General features: G+C 43.9%; 1 non-coding gene across 1 annotated transcript; it reads left to right on the forward strand.

The window, feature by feature from the left end:
* Window positions 1–11,937: 11,937 nt before the first annotated feature.
* On the forward strand, window positions 11,938–12,043 carry LOC140916680 (U6 spliceosomal RNA). The gene has a single exon (XR_012160594.1). It is a non-coding gene; the product is annotated as a U6 spliceosomal RNA (small nuclear RNA).
* The last annotated feature ends 10,394 nt before the right edge of the window (window positions 12,044–22,437 follow it).

Here is a 22,437-nt window from a genome sequence, read left to right on the forward strand (position 1 = left end):
AAACCCAACTAAAACAAAAATACCATTTCAGGCACATTCTTTTTCTAGAGGAGAACTAGCAAAAGAGAGAGAGAAAAAAATATAATTAAGTAAAATAGCTAGTTTCTCTCTCTCTCTCTCTCTCTCTCTCTGCACACAATAGGTAAGGCAGTCATTTCTGGCCAGCCACAGCAGACAGAATTCTAAAAATTTGATGGAAAAGACCTGTTAAGTCCTCATGCCTCAAATCCTAGATTATAAAATGGGGGGGGGGAGTTTTGAGGGGAAGGGGGTTTACTATTTGTCTGTACAGGAGCTAGTATAATGGAGTCCTGATCCTTGACTGGGTTTACTAACTACTACCATAATACCACAACTACTACTAACAGTCCATGCTCTGACAGTACCCTACAGTATAATTTTAATTCTTTGTCCAGCCAGATTTTAAATGATCCCCATTGTGGAGCTCCAGCTGCTTCTCCTGGCAAATTCTCTCCTCCTGATGACCATTGATCTTCATTTATAATTTTCTTTAATTGATTTTATTTAGAGGTGCACAGTGCATCCAAAAGATGAAAATCCTAATCAAGCATTTGTGTTGTTGTAGTTTCTCTATTTATCTAGGTTCTCTCATATGACAACCATCACCATGGTATCTGGGTACCAGTTCAAACTGGTTAGGAGATTAAAATTCTGAAGATATGCCTGAAGATATTCTGACAGTCACTGGACGTCAAATGTCTGACTTGTTATGGAGTGTGGATATATGAGGGTGACAGGGAAACTACAAAACTGAGTTTCAAATAATATTTTACAAAGTGCTCTTCAAAAGAAAGGTAAAACAATCCATAATTGATTTACTTTTAAAATTTCAGTTGTCATAATTTGATGTACATCTTTAAGTGGTGTCTCTTATTCTTTGTCCTATATTTAGAACTCTTGTTATCATAATGACATAATACATTTTATCATATAGAAAACTTATTTTAATGAGTTTGTTCTTGAGTGTTTAGAGTATGTAGAAGATCGTAGGCCGAATGCTATCATAGAATCATAGAATCTCAGGGTTGGAAGGGACCTCAGGAGGTCATCTAGTCCAACCCCCTGCTCAAAGCAGGACCAATCCCCAACTAAATCATCCCAGCCAGGGCTTTGTCAAGCCTGACTTTAAAAACCTCAAAGGAAGGAGATTCCACCACCTCCCTAGGTAACGCATTCTAGTGCTTCACCACCCTCCTAGTGAAAAAGTTTTTCCTAATTTCCAACCTGAACCTCCCCTACTGCAACTTGAGACCATTACTCCTTGCTCTGTTATCTGCTGCCACTGAACAGTCTAGATCCATCCTCTTTGGAACCCCCTTTCAGGTATCTGAAAGCAGCTGTCAAATCCCCCCTCATTCTTCTCTTCTGCAGACTAAACAATCCCAGTTCCCTCAGCCTCACCTCATAAATCATGTGTTCCAGTCCCCTAATCATTTTTTTTGCCCTCTGCTGGACGCTTTCCAATTTTTCCACATCCTTCTTGTAGTGTGGGGCCCAAAACTGGACACAGTACTCCAGATGAGGCCTCACCAATGTCGAATAGAGGGGAATGATCACGTCCCTCGATCTGCTGGCAATGCCCCTACTTATACAGCCCAAAATGCCATTAGCCTTCTTGGCAACAAGGGCACACTGTTGACTCATAGCCAGCTTCTCGTCCACTGTAACCCCTAGGTCCTTTTCTGCAGAACTGCTGCCTAGCCATTCGATCCCTCGTCAGTAGCACTGCATGGGATTCTTCTGTCCTAAGTGCAGGACTCTGCATTTGTCCTTGTTGAACCTCATCAGATTTCTTTTGGGCCAATCCTCTAATTTGTCTAGGGCCCTCTGTATCCTATCCCTACCCTCCAGCGTATCTACCACTCCTCCCAGTTTAGTGTCATCTGCAAACTTGCTAAGGGTGCAGTCCACACCATCCTCCAGATCATTAATGATGATATTGAACAAACCTGGCCCGAGGACCGACCCTTGGGGCACTCCGCTTGATACCGGTTGCCAATTAGACATGGAGCCATTGAAGGAGATGTGTGTTGCATATTCTGATTTATCTTTAGGTGTACCTGGTACCAGAATCAAAGGGGAAGTGTAATGTGAGGTCAGGGATGGAAAGAAATGCAAGAAACAGAAGTCAGGGTTAAGCACACAGTCTCCTAACTAGCAACATTACAGGGGTAACAGAGCCCGACGGAATGCTGGATATGCTGAGAATGAATAGATTAGAGAAGCTGCAAGCCAAAAGAGGCCATGTAATCAGTAGGGTTGCCAACCCTCCAGGATTGTCCTGGGGTCTCCAGGAATTAAAGATTAATATTTAATTTGAAGATTATGTCATGTGATGAAACCTCTAGGAATATATCCAAGTAAAATTGGCATCCTTAGTAATCAGTAGGGTCTCAATTCAGAGTCCTTGAAATGCTGTATGTAAAAGTAAGTGCCTGATGATGCAAAGTGCTATCTGCTTTTCGTAAGATGTTAAACCCTCACGTCTTATTGAATTTAGTGGAAGTTGAAGGTGCTCAGCATCTGGCAGGATTTGGCTCAGAAAGAGTGCATGGGTTAAAATGAAACTCACCAACTGTAGGTGGTAGGGTTTGCAGACAGACATTCAAAACCAATGTGCTGCCTGTTTATTTCTGGCCTATCTGATCTCTTCTGTATATTTTTCTATCTCCTGAAGTTCTAATGTTTTATTCTAAAAAATAATAATAACTAATAAAGTCAGTGGCAGTAGCCCAGTTCTCCTGGGCAACCCTGCAATTGCAAATCAGCACGCAAAACCACTTCATAATAAAAACAAACAGCGTACACAGCTTAAGACTCCTGAGTACTCCTAACAAACCAGTATTCAACTGAATTTAAATAGATTTTGGTTTCAAGCAACTGAAGAGCTATCATTAAGAGTGAAAATAAATATTTAAAATTATGGAAAGCATCTTGATGGTTTTCTTTGAAACCTAACTTTAAGGATCCACTGCATTTTTTTTTAAAGCTGCTACCTTCAAGTCAGTTCTTGTATGGCATATTAATTATGTCCAGAAGTAGCACAGAAATGTTACTCCTCAAGGAAGAAGGTGTGGGAACTCAGTTGAAAATAGAGCTATCATATACAGGCAGTGCCCTCACTGAATTCCTCCTTTTTATAGAGCAGAAAAGATTTTGGTTTGAGAGCATATGGAACCTTTATCATGCTCAGGATAACAAAGTATAGTAGTTAAATGAGTGCAGTTATTGTGTAGACAGATGTAGCAGCTAGTAAAATCAGTCCCACATTTCTTACATGGAGGGAGGGGGAATGTTTGCCAGATATCATTATCCCCCTCCACTTTTGTGCGTGTGTGTGTGTGCGTCTGTGACATGTCTTTTTTTTCTTCTACTAGAGACTGACAGAGCCTTTAATGCATGAATGCTGCGTTTTGTGCATACAGACTTTGTTACCCAAAAGCCTATCATTAACCATTTATTATTAAGGTCATCCATGTGATGGGGTAGTGGTACATCTCGTAGTCATTCAGATACATCAGATGGAGATTTCATAATCTACTAACTTTCCAATATCTGGGAATTATTTTTTCTTTCAACTCCTTATGTTTAGGTGTCATGCCAAGAACTGACATACTGCCAGATATATATTAAAAAGTATTAGCAAAGGCTTCTGGAATGCAGAGTGCAGGGCCAAACCTATTTCCTTGCTTCATTTGGAGTTATGTTGTTAAAAATGTTCATGATGAGGCTTTGAATGACAATAGCATACATGTAAATGTTTAATTCATTAAGCAAAAAAGGAGCAGCTCCTCATGAGGGGAGAATTGTATGCTTCAGGCTTAAGTGACCTGACTGCACTCTATAAATCAGACAATGTCCTCAACCAGCTTTAAAATACATCATGTTGAACATTTCAGGAGAAAAATATTTTCGTATTGAAGAAGACTTAAAACCAGAATCTTTTTTAGGAATGGTAGGAGAATGTAGGAATTATTATCCCATATGAGATCACCTAGGCCTTGTCTACACTGGACAGTTTATGCGCAGTAAAGCAGCTTTCTGCGTTGTAACTTTGTGCGCTGCACTGTACTCCAAAGGAGAAGGTTGGATATGATACCTGGACATACACAAATCTTTAACTGTCCCGGGACCCCACCTCCTCCTGGGACCCTCCCTTCCCCCATCCGCCTCAGTGCTGATGTGTTTCTCTTTTTGTCTCGCTCCTCTGGTTGTTGGTTTTTAATAAAATAATTGTTTTGGTTTGAAAGCAATCTTTATTCCATTAGTTGACAGCAAACAGAGCCCTGCAAAGCAACAGGCAATTTTCTTACACCTTCATATTGCATCGTCTGCACCAATTACAATCACCTCCTAGCATTACAAGCACTGCACTCCGAGCATAGTGACCAATATTACTGGCTTTCAGCTTCATTTTGCTGCCTCAAGGCATCCCTGATCCTTATGGCCCTGCGCTGCACCCCTCTAATAGCCCTGGTCTCTGGTTGTTCAAATTCAGCCTCCAGGTGCTGAGTTTCAGCGGTCCAGCCCTGGGTGAAGCTTTCACCCTTCCCTTCACAAATATCATGGAGCGTACAGCATACGGCTATAAGCATAGGAATATTGTCATCGGTTAGGTCCAGCCTCCCCTATAGGCAGTGCCAGGAGGCCTTTAAATGGCCAAAAGCACACTCAACAGTCATTTTGCACTTGCTCAGCCTGTTGCTGAACCACTCCTTACTACAGTCAAGGTGCCCCATGTATAACTTCATAAGCCACGGCATTAAGGGGTAGGCAGGGTCTCCCAGGATCACAATGGGCATTTCGAATTCCCTTATGGTGATCTTCTGGTCCAGGAAGAAAGTTCCCACTTGCAGCTTCCTGAATAGGCCAGTGTTCCAAAAGATTCGTGCGTCATGCACCTTTCTGAACCAGCCTGCATTAATGTCTGTGAAATGCCCATGGTGATCCACAAGCACCTGTGTTGCACCCTAATGCCCAGGGAGTCTCCAGGGAAGGCAGATCAGCATTGTATGCGGCTAACACAGTTGCAAGCATCGCAAAGCATTTTGGGGAGGGTCAAAGATGTGTGAGTGGAGAGTGGAAGTTTCCTTTTCAGAATACAAGAGGTCGGGGGAAGGGGGGTAAAGAAGAAGAGCAGAGAACGGGTTAACTCAACACTTCAGTTAGCTCCATGTGAAAATAAGACGCTGGCCCTGGCCCAAGGTCATGGGCTCGACGAGAAATCAGCAGCTGCCCAGCCGTGAGAAGAGGAGAACTAAGTTGAGTAGAGCTGCAGAGATAGCAGCGAAAACAGAGAGAGCAAATGAGTTGGCGACAGCGAAGGCCAATAGAAGAGAAAACAAAGTCTCTGGAGCCAAAACCGAGGAGGCCACAGCAAGCCAGTTTGGACTGGCACAAAGAGCACCAGAAGCAGAGGTCCCTGAGTGGAATACCCGCCCCCGCAAAGGAGCCCAGGACTTAAAGCCCTCCTGAGAGCTGGAGCAATGCTTTCTTTCTTCCCTGAGTGACATGGGAGCGTTCCCAACACTTTCTGCTGTTATTTTATTAATGACAGGTTTCAGAGTAACAGTTGTGTTAGTCTGTATTTGCAAAAAGAAAAGGAGTACTTGTGGCACCTTAGAGACTAACCAATTTATTTGAGCATAAACTTTCGTGAGCTACAGCTCACTTCATTTTCATGGTTTGTGTGTATAAAAACGTCTTCTGTACTTTCCACAGTATGCATCCGATGAAGTGAGCTGTAGCTCATGAAAGCTTATGCTCAAATAAATTGGTTAGTCTCTAAGGTGCCATAAGTACTCCTTTTATTTGATTAATAAAGCTTTAAAATTTAGACACTTGGTGTGCCTCATCATCTCCTCCCCAAACAGATCCTGTGGCCCCAGCCTGATCCACTGTGGCCCCAGGCAGATTGGTAACAAAAATCTGTCACACCTGGAGAAACAGAGAAATACCCCTTCTGATCAATGTACTCGGTGGCTAGGTGGTCTGGTGCTAGAATTGGAATATGTGTGCCATCTATCACCCCTCCGCCATTAGGGAAGCCCATTTGTGTAAAGTCATCCACAATGTCATGCACGTTGCCCAGAGTCATGGTCTTTCAGAGCAGGATGCAATTAATGGCCCTGCAAACTTCCGTCAACATGAGTCCAATGGTTGACTTTCCCACTCTGAACTGGTTAGTGACCAATCGGTAGCAGTATAGAGTAGCCAGCTTCCACAGTGCAATCGCCACACACTTCTCCAAAGATAGGACAGCTCTCAGTCTCGTGTCCTTGCACCACAGGACTGGGGCGAGCTCATCACACAGTCCCATGTATGTGGCTTTCCTCATCCAAAAGTTCTGCAGCCACTGCTTGTCATCCCAGATGTGCATGATGATGTGATCCCACCACTCAGTGCTTTTTTCCTGAGCCCAAAAGCGGCGTTCTGCTGTGGTCAGCACCTCCGGGAATGCCAGAAACAATCTTGTGTCGTAGCTACTATGCGTGGTGAGATGAGTGTCGAACTGCTCTTGCCTTTGAAGTTTAAGGAATAACTCCACTGCTACTCGTGAAGTGTTAGTGAGATCTAGCAGCACATTGGTCAACTGTGCGGGATCCATTCCTGCAGCCCGAAGAGGCAGAGCGCGCAGTACACAAACCATTGAAAGATGGTGCCAAATGCAGATGGAAGCACAGGGATTGCTGCGATGTGAAGCAATGCATCGTGGGGCATTGGGACAGGACCCAGGATGTCCCGCGACACCCCCCGCCTTCCCACAGCTCTTAGCGGCAGAAGAGGAAGAGATGCTCTGTGGGATTGCTGTCCAGAGTGCACTGCTCTGAATACCGCTGCAAGTGCCGCAAGTGTGAACACACTATTGCGCAGGCAGCTGTCAGTGTGAACACACAACAGCGATTCCCCTTCAGCGCTCTCTGAGCGCCGCAGTAACTGCTGGCACCTTCACTCTGCTAGTGTAGACCTACCCCTACAGGGGTGTTAATGGGTCACTTCACCTTGAATGGTCCTTTAGAATATGAGCTAACTACTTATACTAAACTAGCTGTTCCACCTTGTATTTTGCTTTCCCGGGCCTGAGGAAGAGCTCTGTGCAACTCAGAAGCTGGTCCAATGAAAGATCCACCTTGTCTCGCTAATATAAAAATGTATGTTGTACAGTTCCTGTGTCTGTAGGTTCAATAAGGGTTTATTATGCACTATAAATAGCTTCTTGTTAGCTCTTAACAGTATTGTTTTCGGCAGTGATGGTATAGGAGGATTTAGAAGAAGGGGGGGAAACAATGACGACAAAAAAGTCTCCATATTCACCTAGATATTTGTGCATGCTACCTGCTAATACTTTTCCAGCTCGTTTTGACTCCCTGTGATAATGCTCACACCCCAGGCCAATTTGAATGAAGAAAGCACAAGACCTGAGACTGGCAATGGGGCAGGGATGGTGCCAAAGCACATGGTAGTGAGCCTGTAAGTAATCGTGTTCTTTATTTGAGCTATTTTAAATGCAGTGATGGCTCTAGGCCAGCATTTTACGTGGGGCTATAGGATTTGCCTTAGATGTGCACGTACTCCCTGAGTTCTGAAAGTGTCTGTTCTCCTCTGTGTCTGTCAGTCAGGCTCTTCACTGCATTGCCTGCTTTGAAGCTCCTTTCTACCAGGAAATACACACAGGTGCACAACACAAGTCTGGTCCACTGAAGAGATGGTCCATATGCAGGGAAGAGTTACTTGGTGTGTTAAAATAAAGGCTGGGAGTAGTGAAAAGAATGGGGAAACCATTACAACAACAATGAATATATAGAGTGGGATCCATAAAGGTACTTCGGACCCAAGTCTCAGGTCTAGACTCCACTGCCATCCACAAACTCCCACTGAACCCTGTAGGTGCTTACATTCACTCCATGCCTAAAGTATCAGCACTGAAGTTCCTTCAGTGCCTAAGTTTCTGCCTCTGGGCATGCACATGGCTGCCTCCCTGTAAGCATCCAGAGGCCTATCTCCCATTGAAGCCCCAGAGTGATTCACAAACTGGGGGAAGATAAAAAGAAAAGGAGGACTTGTGGCACCTTAGAGACTAACAAATTTATTTGAGCATAAGCTTTCGTACAGCTCACTTCATCGGATGCATGCAGTGGAAAATACAGTAGGGCGATTTTATATATGCAGAGAACATGAAACAATGGGTGTTACTATACACACTGTAATGACAGTGATCAGGTAAGGTGAGCTATTATCAGCAGGAGAGAAAAAAAGATAGGCATTCCTCTGCCTAAAATGTGTGTAGGGCTCAATGTGGTAGGCAGCTTCTGAGCATGTCTGCCAGATCAGGTCCCGTTCTAAATCTTGCCAGAGGAGGTGGTGGTTGCGGTTCGGCCCACCTTATAACTTTTAGCCTAGTAGAGAGTGCTCTTACCACTGAGCTATGGGATATTCTGGTGGGGGCCTCCCTCAGTCTCTCCCGTTGAAACTGTTTCAGTGTTTCTACCCAAAGGCAGAAGCATCACAGCCTGAAGTGAGGAGGAGGCAGTGTGACCAGGGAATAGGAGCTTGGACCGGGAGAACTGGCTTCTAATTCTAGCACACCTGTTTGGTGTCCTTGGGACAAATCTCACCTTCTCGTGGCTGTTTCCCCATGCATGATATGGGGGTGATAATGCATGTGCACTTTGAAGACTCTCCAATGGCTTAACAAAGATAAGAGCGAAGATGTTTATTTTTTAAACATTAGGAGAAATCTCATGTAAGCGTAATGTCACTGAAGTTCATGATTTTTCATTGACTCTCTAAATTTGCAAATCCATTCGCTGTGCTTCTGATTATTATAGTGCTTGAAAGTCAAAACGTTTGCCATGATTTCTCACACTGTTTGATACCTTTATTAGCTTTAAATATAAGAACTTTGGTGTTTAATGTGAAAATACTGAAAGGGTCTGGGTAGGTTAAATACATGAATTTTCCACTTCCGATGACCTGGATTTGCACCGGCAATGGCCATTTGCTTGTTGCATAACTCACCTCACAATTAATCAGAATTGTTCATCTCTGGTGTGAGAGAGGCTGACAATGGAGGTAGCAGGACGTGCTATAGGTCCCGATTTAACTTCAGATATATTGGCTGAGTTGTGTGGGTGGGGAGACAGGAGTGGAGTAATGGTGGGGATGGTCAGGGTTTGAAAATGAGCAGAGAATTGCTTTGGCAGAGCTGTAGAGGTGACCAAATTAGTAGCACATGTGTTCAGGCCTAGTCTGTTTATATTCCTTTGGGGGAAAACTTGTTTCCTCATGAAACCAACTTCCTATTGAATTACTATGAAAACTAAAGGGGATAGGGTTTAGAGCTTTAGCATGGGGGTATTGAGGATAGGAAAGATACAGATTCTATGCCAGTGCTCTAGTTATTATCCAAAACCTCCTGACTTCAAGATTCTATCCGGTCCGTATTTTCCCCCCAGGTTCTGGAATTCTGAAATGATTCCTTTGAAATTAAGAATGTAAGGAACAAGAAATGGCCAAATGTGATTATTCCAGGGACTGCTTAGAGAGCCAAGTGTAAAAAACAAAACAAAAAGCCACCCTCAAACATATTTCCTGGAAATAAAAATAAAAATAAAAACAATAAAAAGGGGAGAGAACCAAGTAAGAATATTTCAGAGCCATTTAAGGCACAAAAGAATTAGTGTTCCCTCAGTGAATTCTTCACACACACACACACAGACACCACACACACACTCACACATATAAACAAATGAACAACCTCCCCCTCCCCCCCCAAACAAACAAAACCTTATAAATCAATAACTCTATTTCTCCTACAGGGTACAGAAAAAAGAGAATGAAAAATAATAACAATCTCTCTCTTTTTATATATATATAGAAAACTTTCAGATACTATGGTGATGGGGAACTTCTGAATACCTACAAAAGATGCATCAATAGTGATGTATTACCTTTCCTTTCTGCCCCCCAGGAAGTGGTAGAAATTCATGGTTTAGCATATTGAAAAGTAAACTGGACAAAGCACAGTAAAGAACAATCCTGCATTAGCAGGGAGACGGACCAGGTGACTTTAAAAAAGCATTATTTTAAATTGCCAGTGTTTTAAAACCAACCAAGGTTCCAAGCCACCAAATGCATGCTTAGTTTCCCTCATTAGCATAGGCCAACTGAAATCAATGGGCGTCTGTATGTTGGTAAAGTAACTCAAGTACATAAGTCTGTGCAGGACTGGGTGCCTGTGATTAGAAGAACACACAGTAAGAGCAGGATTGCAACTGTGGAACAAATAATAATTTTGCATATTGACAATGATATTTCTGACATTGTATTGCACATAATGTACAGAATGAATGGGATTTATTTTTAATGACAAAATTAGTCAATCTTATGACCTTTAAAAAGCACGACACAGCATTCAAAATATATTATAGCATGAACATTGGGCAATTTTTAATACAGTTTGAATAGTTACGTATCTCATTTATGTATTATTCATGGTGAATAGTAAATTGTTGTAATAACATCTATTTGATTATGAATAAAAGATGAATATCTGGTTTAATGACCTGACAGTTGCAAAAATTAGGTTTATGAACATTTTTATTGCTTTTATTTTTTGATGATGATTGACTCAGTGGCTTTCTGTCACACCCAGACATATACAACATCCTTCCTTGTCTTGCAAAAATGTACAACATTCATTACTCCTGTTAACCTTTCTAAGCACAGGCTCACATAGTCAACAGTGAGCATAGCGTGGGTGCCTGCAACTACCTGTATTTGGCTCCTGATTTTGCAAAGTGCTCCGCCCACATGGAGCCCATTGCAGAACTGGATTTATACACTCCCTTTTGCATGCAGTTACCTTATTTGTGTTCACATCAGTGTACTTGTTCTCCTTTTGCTTGCAGTGATTCTCTACCTATGTAACTACGTTGACTTCAGGAGAGTTATTCCTGATTTACATGAGTGAAAGAAGAATCAGGCCCTGGGCATGCAAATGAGAGCTCCTGGAGTGCAACAGGGACATATGTATTTTTGCAGGTATACTTATGAGTCTCAGACTTTAAAATGTGGTGCTCAGTATTTATTCAGTCAGCCTATCCTGCCGCATTCTGTTTTCTCAGGAGGTCTCAATTAAGCCCAATCTTTCTTTGCAAAGCAACATTTTCAACTCCATTACATCAACTGCACTGAAATAAACATAACACACAAAGAACAATAATGTTTTTTTGCTAACTGATCTTTTATAACAACTCTGCAAGCACAAGAAGGCTCAGGTGTGTTCTGGGCAAAGTGCCTCTCTGAATCTACCTCTCATTCCTATATATAAATGGGAAGGGAAGGAACAGCTATTTTTAAGGATAAGGCTATGCAAGTCCCTGGTTCTACCCCAAAAACAAGGGTAGGTTTTCTCAGGCCTCAGTGTAATAACTGGATTCTTTCCTTGTGTGGAATTTCTTTGTTCCATTTCATTGCTAAGGTCCTGATACTGAAAACACTCTTCTGTGTGAGTAACTTCATGCACAAAGTAGTCTGACTGAGCGTAATAAGGATATTTGTGGTTGTAACTGTTTGCAGTCTGAGAGCCCCCAAACAGGCTGTAATTCCTAATAGGCATGTAGGAGTCTGCATGTCCATAAACAAATTGTCTTAAGATGTAGGCTGAGGGGATGGGATGGAAGCCAAGGGGAATGCCTTTAGGAAACAAACTTGCTAGATAGAATCCTACTACTGGAGAATATGTGCCTCAGTTCATATCTTCCACAGATTTCTTGGCTACCCTGCAGAAAAATGGGGGAGCCAAGAAATATCTGGGGGCACACACCCCTTCCCTAGCAGCCGGCTTTAGAAAGCAAATCACTGGGGGGGCATGAGAACGTGTGTCCATGGAAAGATGTTAAGGGGGTGGGGTTGGGTGCCTGCCTGCTCACAATATACTAAAATTGGATCGATACAGAGAAGATTAGCATGGCCCCTGCGCAAGGATGACTCGCAAATTCCTGAAGTGTTCCGGAAAAAAAAACCAAAACCAAGTGAGAGAGACTCACCTTGTTGCTGTGTCCAGGGCTTGGTGTTGTAGGGCCTGTGAAGCAGGCTCTGTCCTGAGGCAGGGCAGAAATGTAACAACTAAGCAGGCAGGCGGCTAATGTTCCCATTGTTAGTTAATTGTTCCCATTCTTAGTCAATTATGGATCCTTTACTTTGCCAGAGTGGCATAAAGGAGCCTTATTGTAAATGACAGTAACAGACTCCTCAGCTAGGAAGGTCTATATCGGCTTTTCTCGCTTTTTTTCTTGTGCCAGAGAGGCACAATGAATGGGGTAAGATTACAGCCCAGGATCTATTTTACTTATCCATTTAAAAAAAAAAATGCAGGACAATGATTAGCAAAACTGTCTGACTTTCATGTGTGAAACTCTGAGCAATTTAAAGCTACATTCTACTTTACAGAACACCAAACACCAAAATAAAAGTAATGTAATTTAAACGAAAATCCAGGATTACAACTGGAACGCAGAGTTATTGATTACCAAGGATTTGTAATTTAACTTCACCATTTCCTAAACGTATGAAAGTTATTGTGATTCCCCCCCTGTCCACCATATGGTAGTTTAAATAAATTATCAAAATTAAATGAAACCGGTGCGATTGTATTGCATTACTGGACAAAAAAAGAGAAAAAAAAAATTGCAGAATTTTGGATTCTTTTGGTGCAGAATTCCCCCAGGAGTGTCATATACTATATATGTGTAGTTCTGATTTATTTGTAACTGGGAAAGCTAAAAAAGTATACTTTCAGAGCTGTTCCCTGACTTTCAATATTAATAACTTTGTAGCCAGGGAACATTTTTCCTTTCTCTGTTTTCCTGTGTTTTATATTGTCATTTGCTAAACATATTATGACTTACTATTTACCTCACTCTGAAGCTTTGAGACCTTTTGTAGCTTATTCTACAGTAGTCTGGAATTCCTCAAATAAGTCATTATATATTTGCAATAAATCTTATGAAGAAAAGGGCTAACACATGCAAAATGTAATAGTTTTCCATATAGGCATCTGTTTAAATGATCTGCCGTGAAGTACAGTAGCAGTTAAATGGGGGAAAAAATGACCTATTCTATATCTTAAATGCATTAAAATCTGTGTCTACTAATGGAAAAAGTTAGAGCAGGAAAACGATCAGTTATTTAATGTATGGACATCCTTGGTGTGTTTAAATCCTAAGGTAACTGCCATAGCAAAGAAGCTTGGTGAGAGTTAAACTGTGATCTAAAAATGATGGTGATGTAAGAATGAAGTAAAACTAGCTTTATTATCATCATTCTCGTGGATGTGTGTGCAGATCATTTCAGAGGAGTTGAATTCAGAGGCTTTAGACCAGGGATTGGGCAACCTTTGGTGGGCCAGTTTGTTTACTTGCTGCGTCTGCAGGTTTGGATGTGCTGACCGCCGTTTCCCGCAGCCCCCATTGGCCTGGAGCGACGAACCGCGGCCAGTGGGAGCTGCAGTCGGCCGAACCTGGGGATGCAGCAAGTAAACAAACCGGCCCAGCCCGCCAGGGGGCTTACCCTGGTGGGCCGCATGCCAAAGGTTGCCAATCCCTGCTTTAGACTATTTCTGTTCTGTCAGTACTTAAATTGTAAGCTCTCTGCGGTAGAGACAGTCTTTTTTGTTCTGAGTTTATACAGCACCTAGCACAATGGGGTCTTTGTTCAGGATTGGGGCTCCTAGGTGCTACAGTAATTCAAATAACAAATCCAGGATAACAAAGTTAGTCTAAGATCTTGTCTACGCTTGTGGCGGCATGTCGGGTACGTGAGGCTACATGCCACAGTGAAAAACAGGCTGCATCCACACTGCAGCATGTGGCTACACACCAGCAGTGAAAGGCTCTGGCTGGGGGGAGGCTACGCTGGTAAAATCAGCAGTGTAGACATGAGAGGCACTGCTTGGGCATGTTGTGAGCTATGTAGGGTGCACACTAAGGTACTGATGTGTCTGTTCTCTACTTGCCTAAGCAGTGCCTCACTGTCTACACTGATGTTTATACCTATGCTAGCTGGGCATGCAATGTAGGTACTCTGCAAACCACTGTAAGTGCAGACATAGCCTAAGATTTATGGTGGTATAACTGAGACCAGAATGTGGCTTTTACATTTAGTTAACTTTAGTCAGCTTCACAATGCAGAATATTAAGCGCCAGTTACTCTACCCATGCTGCTGAAATGCAGCTGAATTCAGTGGATTTACTCCTGGTAAATTACACTGATGAAACTGAGAGAGAGAGAGAATCAGACACATAATTTGTGCATCGACCAATCTGTCATTATTGTGAGACTCTAATTTTTTCTCAAAATGTAAACTTCAAGTATCATTCTATTGCTCTAGTCTGACATGATAATGAAGTTACCAAGGGTGCAATTCACAAAGCCACTTAGGCTATCTCAACACAAGGATAAAAGACCTGTGGCACCGTCATGGCTGATTCAGGTCAACTGAGTCGGGCTTGTGAGGCTGAAAAATTGCTGTGCAGATATTTGGGCTCAGGCTGAAGCCCAGACTCTGGGACCCTCCACCCTTGAAGGGTCCCAGGGCTCAGGCTCCAGCCCAAGCCCGAACATCTACACCGCAATTTTTCAGCCCCACAAGCCTGAATCAGCTGACCGGGGCCAGTCGTGGGTTTTTTATCCCTGTGTAGACATAGCCTAAGGCATGTAACCTCCAGAGTTAGGAGCCTACATCCCCATACGCAGCACTACTGCAATCCTCAAAACTCCTGCTTGTGTGCCCCAACTCTGAAGGTGCCTAAGCTCACTTGGTGCCTAACTCTCCATTGTAAAAGTTCCCTAAGCACCTAAGTTTTAGCACCTGGGGCATGTGCACTGCTGCCTCCCAGAGCGATTCATGAACTGGGGGAAGATAGGCTTTCAGCCGCCTAAGTCATACGTGGGCCCAATCTGGTAGGCAGCCTCGGAGCACACCTACTGGATTGGGTCCCATTCAGAACTGAGGAGGAGGAGATGGTGATGAGAACACGTGCCTGCCAGAGGCGGACTAAGGATTTAAAGAGGGTCTCCCACCTTCGGGAGAGTGCTCTAACCACTGAGCTATGGGATATTCTGATGTGGATAAATAATGAAAGAGGGACTGGACCTGGGGTCTCCCACCTCCCGAGTGGGTGAGTGCCCTAACCACTGAACTACAGAGGCATTTTTGCTTTCTGGTACAGAGTGGATAAATACTTAAAATAATCATTGGGCACGCTGTTTTTTGTGGATCACATTTTAAGGTGCTTATCTCTCCCCATTCATTGTATAGGCAGTGATTCTTCCTGTGATTTTTTTTTTTCTAGGCACCTAAATGTAGGCATTGTGACACTTGATATTGCAACACCCAAGTCCCTTTGTGGATCCTACCCCAACAGCATGTCATAGAATCATAGAATATCAGGGTTGGAAGGGACCTCAGGAGGTCATCTAGTCCAACCCCCTGCTCAAAAGCAGGACCCATACCCAATTAAATCATCCCAGCCAGGGCTTTGTCAAGCCTGACCTTAGAAACTTCTAAGGAAGGAGATTCCACCACCTCCCTAGGCAACGCATTCCAGTGTTTCACCACCCTCCTAGTGAAAAAGTTTTTCCTAATATCCAACCTAAACCTCCCCCACTGCAACTTGAGACCATTACTCCTTGTCCTGTCCTCTTCCACCACCGAAAATAGTCTAGAACCATCCTCTCTGGAATCACCTCTCAGGTAGTTGAAAGCAGCTATCAAATCCCCCCTCATTCTTCTCTTCCGCAGACTAAACAATCCCAGTTCCCTCAGCCTCTCCTCAGAAGTCATATGTTCCAGACCCCTAATCATTTTTGTTGCCCTTTGCTGGATCTCTCCAATTTATCCACATCCTTCTTGTAGTGTGGGGCCCAAAACTGGACACAGTACTCCAGATGAGGCCTCACCAATGTCGAATAGAGGGGGACGATCATGTCCCTCAATCTGCTCGCTATGCCCCGACTTATACATCCCAAAATGCCATTGGCCTTCTTGGCAACAAGGGCACACTGCTGACTCATATCCAGCTTCTCGTCCACTGTCACCCCAGGTCCTTTTCCGCAGAACTGCTGCCTAGCCATTCAGTCACTAGTCTGTAGCTGTGCATTGGGTTCTTCCGTCCTAAGTGCAGGACCCTGCACTTATCCTTATTGAACCTCATCAGATTTCTTTTGGCCCAATCCTCCAATTTGTCTAGGTCCCTCTGTATCCTATCCCTGCCCTCCAGCGTATCTACCACTCCTCCCAGTTTAGTATCATCTGCAAATTTGCTGAGAGTGCAATCCACACCATCCTCCAGATCATTTATGAAGATATTGAACAAAACCGGCCGGCTAGTAGGCAGGAGTGGAATGAGAAAAGAGATTCCTCTTTAAAATAATTGGCCTTCAATGGTAAGATTATGCTATTTTAACTTGTCTGGGTTTTTTGTTTGTTTGTTCTTCTCTGGTGAAGGACCAGGGCTTCAAAATTGGGATCCAGATTGTGTATACATTTGAATAAATTGCAAATGGATGCAATATAATGAAACCATTGAGAGATACTGGGAACAAGTTAACAAGAAACAGCTTTTGGATGGCTAAAGGGGTTGGTAATGCTATACTGGATTTCTTTATTTCTTGACCACCATAGCAAATCTAGTGCAAGATGGTAGATAAATATATTTAGTTCAGGTAACATAGTTACATAAGCAGAATTCCTGGAAATTATAAAATAGAAAGAGGCTGATTTTTAAAACCAAGCGTAGCTAATCAAGTGATATGGACCATTCCTATTGAAAATCATATTTAGGCTCTCTTGTTTCCACTCGGCAATATGTTCAAAGGTCCCTATGTATTTCTTAACCATAAGCAAAGGGCAAGTATAGTTATGAAAGGGGCCAACTGCTGTGAATTTATTATATGTATTCACAGTTATAGAAATCAAACACTAAGTGTGCTCTATTCATAATTTCATGAAAGTGCACAAATTTAGTAAAAATGTACTGAAGAGACAAATCACTGAAATTGGTTCCATTTGTATCACAGTATTGGCTTTTGCCTCATATAGTCAAAAATGAAATTGCTTTGCTTTGCTTCTATCAGTTTGTCTGAAACTTCCTTGAAAGAAACCAACCCCAGCCCACTACGGATGTATATAACATTGCTGTGTGCCCATTCTAAAATGATCCAGATTTTTAATTTATGAACTGAACTTGGGCCAAAAAAAGGCACTCTTTGATGCCTAAAATTAGGCTTTTAAATAAATGACCTGGCTTTCAGAGGTGTTCAGCTCTGACTCCAAACAATAACAATTGAATGGGAGCTGTGCTCTGAAAATCAGCCAACTTTTATTTAGCTACCTAAATGTGTATAAACAAATAACTTTAAGCATCCAAGTTGGCCAGTTTTGGCCATATTGGCATTTCTGATCCCCAAAGAGACAGAACTGCCTATTTTAATCATAGGACAAATGTAGCCTGGATTCTAATAATGAGGAATGCAAGCTTACCCTGTATCAAACTATCAGCGCACATTACAACCTCGTTTAGGTTGCAGTATTATTCAGAATAGTGACTGGGAAGCCCACCAGAATTCTTGGAAACATATTCAGCAGATTCGATCAAGATTAAATTAACTACGAATAACACTGTATTTGTACAGTTCTTAAAACATCAGCATTCAACTGTAGCAATCAAAATAGTAATATCCTCATAAATGAAGACTGCAGGACTTAGTCCCTTGAACCTCAGCCCGCTAATTACTTTCACACATACCTGTAAGTACACTGACAATGTTCATCAATATCTTATTTAACTACCTTCTGTTCCATCTGATGTTCTTTTCCTGAATATTCAGGAAAAAGTGAAGTGACAGCAAGGTAAAGAGAGAAGTGACTGCCTGAAATGAAATGGAGTGCTGGTTTCAGATGCACTGGGTGGATGGCACATTTCTTATGCCAGACGTCTAGCACTGTTAAAAAGGAAGCAGTTTTACTGCAGATCTTTGCTTAAAAATACAGGATGCAAGGTGCAAAGTTGCCTTTCTACTATCTCCACTGTCTGTATTTTGTGGCTAAAAGGCGTTGGTCACTTGTGCTGTCAGGCTAAGATCTTTCACAATCACTTCCTTGACATTAACACACTTTTTACATTCTTAAAAAAAAAAAAGAGCTTTCTACTTTGTGTAGTCTTATACCCCTCTGCAAAGTGATAGTTTTTTAAAGGCACCTATTTTGTGAGATATGAAGGCAAAATTGGCCTAAAACTTTTTAACTGTACATACAGGCCATGCATACATCTCAGAGGTTTATGATTAGAAAATGTCAGGCATGGAGAACTCAATGCATATGTCACAGCCCTGGTATAGCTCCTCCAGCTGGACACTCACCAGACTGCTGTTTGGGCCTCACACACTGGGCCCATGTGCTTTAAGCTTCCTTGGATCTCAGAAGGCTGCACTGTCTCTTTCCTTGAGCTCTCTAGGACACTTCCTGGACACAGGTTCTTGTTGCTCCTTCACCGAAATGGGACTTGATAGTCTAGCTGCCCTAGACCCCCAGGACTAGTACTGACTCTTCCATCCTCCAGCCCTCCATACCCACCCCAGTTGCTTAAGCATACCTTTTCCCAGAGTTCCACCTCGTGGATTCTCTTGTGTACAGGTCACCTCTTCAAGAACATGTGATAGTGGAAGCAAAGAGACACACAGGCTTTGGCAAAATCCAGTTAAAGCAAGAAATATACTGAGCTACACAAAACAATAAAACACCTAAACACATTTTCCTGCTTTGATTTCCTCCCCATCCTTGAGTGTTCTTTCAGCTTGGGTCAGTGTCCTTTAAGAAATCCAGGATCCCCTCCCACCACCACCACCACCTGTGGCTTCTCCTCCAAATCATGGAGTCTCTGTTTTCTGTGCAGCCAGCTTCCTTCTTCCTTGGCTGGCCCCTCTGTTCTTCTTTCCTACCCAAATTTTCTCGGTCTTTGAGTTTATTCTGAGTTTCTCAGGATCTGTAACTTTTAAGACCCAGCATTAACACCTTGTCTGTCTCCTGAGCATAAGACATCTGAGGTAGAATACAATAAAAGACAGTCATAACTTAAGACATAAAAATATGAATTCCAGTTTGAATGAACTGTCTGTAAATTGTATATAGATTCCTCAAACCATTGCGGCATATCTTTCCAGAAAGAAGAATCAGACATCACGTTACCATAAGTATAAGGAAAAACCTGTAGAACAGGGGTGGGAAAACTTTTTGGCCCGAGGCCCACATCTGTGTGGGAAAATTGAATGTAGGGCTGGGGCGGGGGTTGGGGTGCAGGAGGGGTGCAGGGTGTGGCAGGAGGCTCAGGGCAGGGGGTTGGGGTGCAGGAGGGGGTACGGCATGCAGGAGGGGGATCAGGACAGGGGATTGAGGTGCAGGAGAGGGTATGAAGTGCAGGAGGGGGCTCAGGGCAAGGGGTTGGGGTGCAGGAAGGGTGTGTCAGGGGGCTCCTGACAGGGCATTAGGGGGGCTCAGGGCAGGGTGTTGGGGTGCGGGGTGCAGGAGGAGTTTGGGGTGTGGGCTCCAGCCTGGCGCTGCTTACCTCGAGCAGCTCCGGGGTGGCAGTGGCGTGCAGCGGGGCTAAGGCAGACTCCCTGCCTGGCCTGGCCCCACGCTGCTCTTGGAAGTGGCCAATATGTCCGGCAGTGGCTCCTGGGGGTGGGGTGGGATAGGCGACTCTGCCGCGCGCTGCCCTCACCTGTTGGTACCACTCCCAAAGCTCCCATTGGCTGCAATTCCCCGTTCCCGGCCAATGGGAGCTGTGGGGGGCAGGGGGGCGGTGCCTGCAAGAGAGGGCAGCGCACGGAGCCCTCTGACCCCACCCCCAAGGGGCCGCAGGGACATGGTGCTGGCCACTTCTGGGAGCAGCACGACGCCAGGGGAGGCAGGGAGCCTGCCTTAGCCTCACTGTGCCACAGGGCTGGCAATTCCGCGGGCCACATTTAAAGCCCTGAAGGCTGGATCCAGCCTGCAGGCCATAGTAGAATATTGGATTTTCCCTTAAATAATCTTTATTTAGGGAAGAATAGAGATGTGAAAATGTATGCAACCCTTAGACATGTAAAAATCTAGTACTGTGTCGCCCAAAGCGGGAAGAAAAACAATCAAACGTTTGTATGGTGATGTTTAAACATGTTTCAAATCAAGAGAGAAATGGAACAAAACATTATTTCATCCAGGAAAAATGCTACGTTTCTGGATCAGTTCCAGGTGACAGACCAAAGATGGAAGCAACTTTATTTAAAAAAAAAAATGAAATTCTCACAGAGTGATGCAAATGTTGCTGCATTTTTCCCTACTAACATATATAGACCAGACAGTCCACTCCTGTGTTAAAACCCATGGAAAGAGGCTTTGTGGGAGGAGTCTCTTACAGAGATTTTCCTGCATTGTCCTCTTGTGTGGGAGGTAAGATTGCCTTTCTCTGCAGCATGGGGTGCAGGTTACATGCTAGGGCCATCTGGGTATTTCTCACTTAAACAGTTCCCCGCACTGGTAGGGGCCTTGGGCATTGGTGCACCTTTATCCTTCCTGTCTCTGCCTGTGGCACACAATAGTTTAGTCTCCTAAGGACTGTAATACTTTGGTCTGACTGTAGTTGTTGGGCTTGGTGGTGTTCAGTGGCCTGTGATATAGTAGAGATCAGACTAGATGATCGGGTAGTCCTTTTGACCTTAAACTCTATGATCCATGGGAGGTCAGAACAATGTGAGTAGAGGCCGGGTACCTGGAACCTGGCCTCCAGCTCTCTGGCAATATGGCTCCAATGGAGCTGTGCTATCAGGACATCGAGAAAGCAGGAAGCTACATACAAGGGTAAACTTGGTGTTAAGTTATGGGGAAACAACGTGTTAGCCCCCCGTCCATACTCTTTCATTCTTCCTTCACTGGATCTAACTGGTGGGGATGATGTCATAGGCACCGACTCTGTGGCTGTTTCCAGGCTGGAGCACCCATGGAAAAAAATTAGTGGGTGCTCAGCAGGGCCAGATTAACTCTCCTGTGGGCCTGGGGCTATTAGATTTTGCGGGGCCCCTGTGTACAAGTCTTTTTCCTAATATAAAACAAAATGATCACAATTATGGCATCGAGGCTATTAACGCTATACTAAACTTGCCTTTTAATTAACATAAAGCCAGTAGGTGGTTACATTTCAATCTTAAAACATATAGAATATGGTTAAGTTAATTCAAAATAGCCTACTTCTTATCTTAGATCAGCTGTTATATTAGTTTCTTTCTGGGAGAAAGTTTGGGTGCAGGAGGGAGCTCTGGGCTGGTGCAGAGTGTTGGGGTGCAGGAGGGAGTGAGGGGTGTGGGCGCTGGGCAGGAGTTTGATGCAGGAGGGGATTCTGACCTGGGGTCAGGGGTTGGGGTACAGGAGGGGGTGTGGGGTCTGGCAGGGAGTTTGAGTGCAGGAGGGGATTCTGACCTGGAGCAAGGGGTTGGGGTGCAGGAAGGGGTGCGAGGTGCAGACTCCGGCCGGGAGGTGTTTACCACAGACAGCTTCTGACCGGCAATGTAGCAGGACTCAGGCAGGCTGCCTGCCTGCCATGGCCCCACGCCGCTCCCGGAAGTGGCCAGCTGCTGGCACATCTCTGCGCGCCCCTGTGGGGAAGGGAACAGCGTGTCTCTGTGTGCTGCCCGCAAGCACTGCCCCCTGAGGGGGCCAGGGAAAGGAGTGGGGATGGTGCGCTTGGAGGCGGGGGAAGGGGCGAAACTGTGTGGGAAGAGGCAGGGTTCAGGCTGAGTCTGGGCGAAGTTATGAGGTAGAGGAGAATTAGACAAACATTTCTGATTTTGTCCTATATCTATTCTCCAGAGTACCCCACTCCACTTTTTCGGCACTGTCTGTTCCAAAATACACAAACCTCTCTTGGGTGCCTCCTGAGAAATGCTAAATTTTTCTCTACTGCCATTTAAATCAACTAAAATTGAGGACCTTGCAAGGTCAGGCCTGGGCCTTTTGTGAATAGGAACCAAATGGGTGCTTGGCAGAATGTGTTAAAATGAATCTGGTAGGAAAGCAGGAAAGAGCTATGGAAAGAAATGTGGTGTCTGTTGATGGCTTTAGTAAAAAGCGTGGATGCTGCAATTTTCAGATCTCCTAACCTCAGGTGAACTGAGGTTTTGACCTCCTGAGGTCCCTTCCAACCCTGATATTCTGTGATTCCATGATTCCATGATAATTGGAACAAGAAAATCATCCTGAATTTGAATGTTTCCATCTGTGATTCTATAAAGCAGCCGCAGTATCAATAGAGTGTTGCCAAGATGCTGGATTATCTTCTCTTGTTGACAATTAACATTTGAACCACCTACTGAAAAATCAGA

The sequence above is a fragment of the Lepidochelys kempii genome, chromosome 8 (genome assembly GCF_965140285.1).
Source record: "Lepidochelys kempii isolate rLepKem1 chromosome 8, rLepKem1.hap1, whole genome shotgun sequence".
Lineage (NCBI taxonomy): Eukaryota > Metazoa > Chordata > Testudines > Cheloniidae > Lepidochelys > Lepidochelys kempii.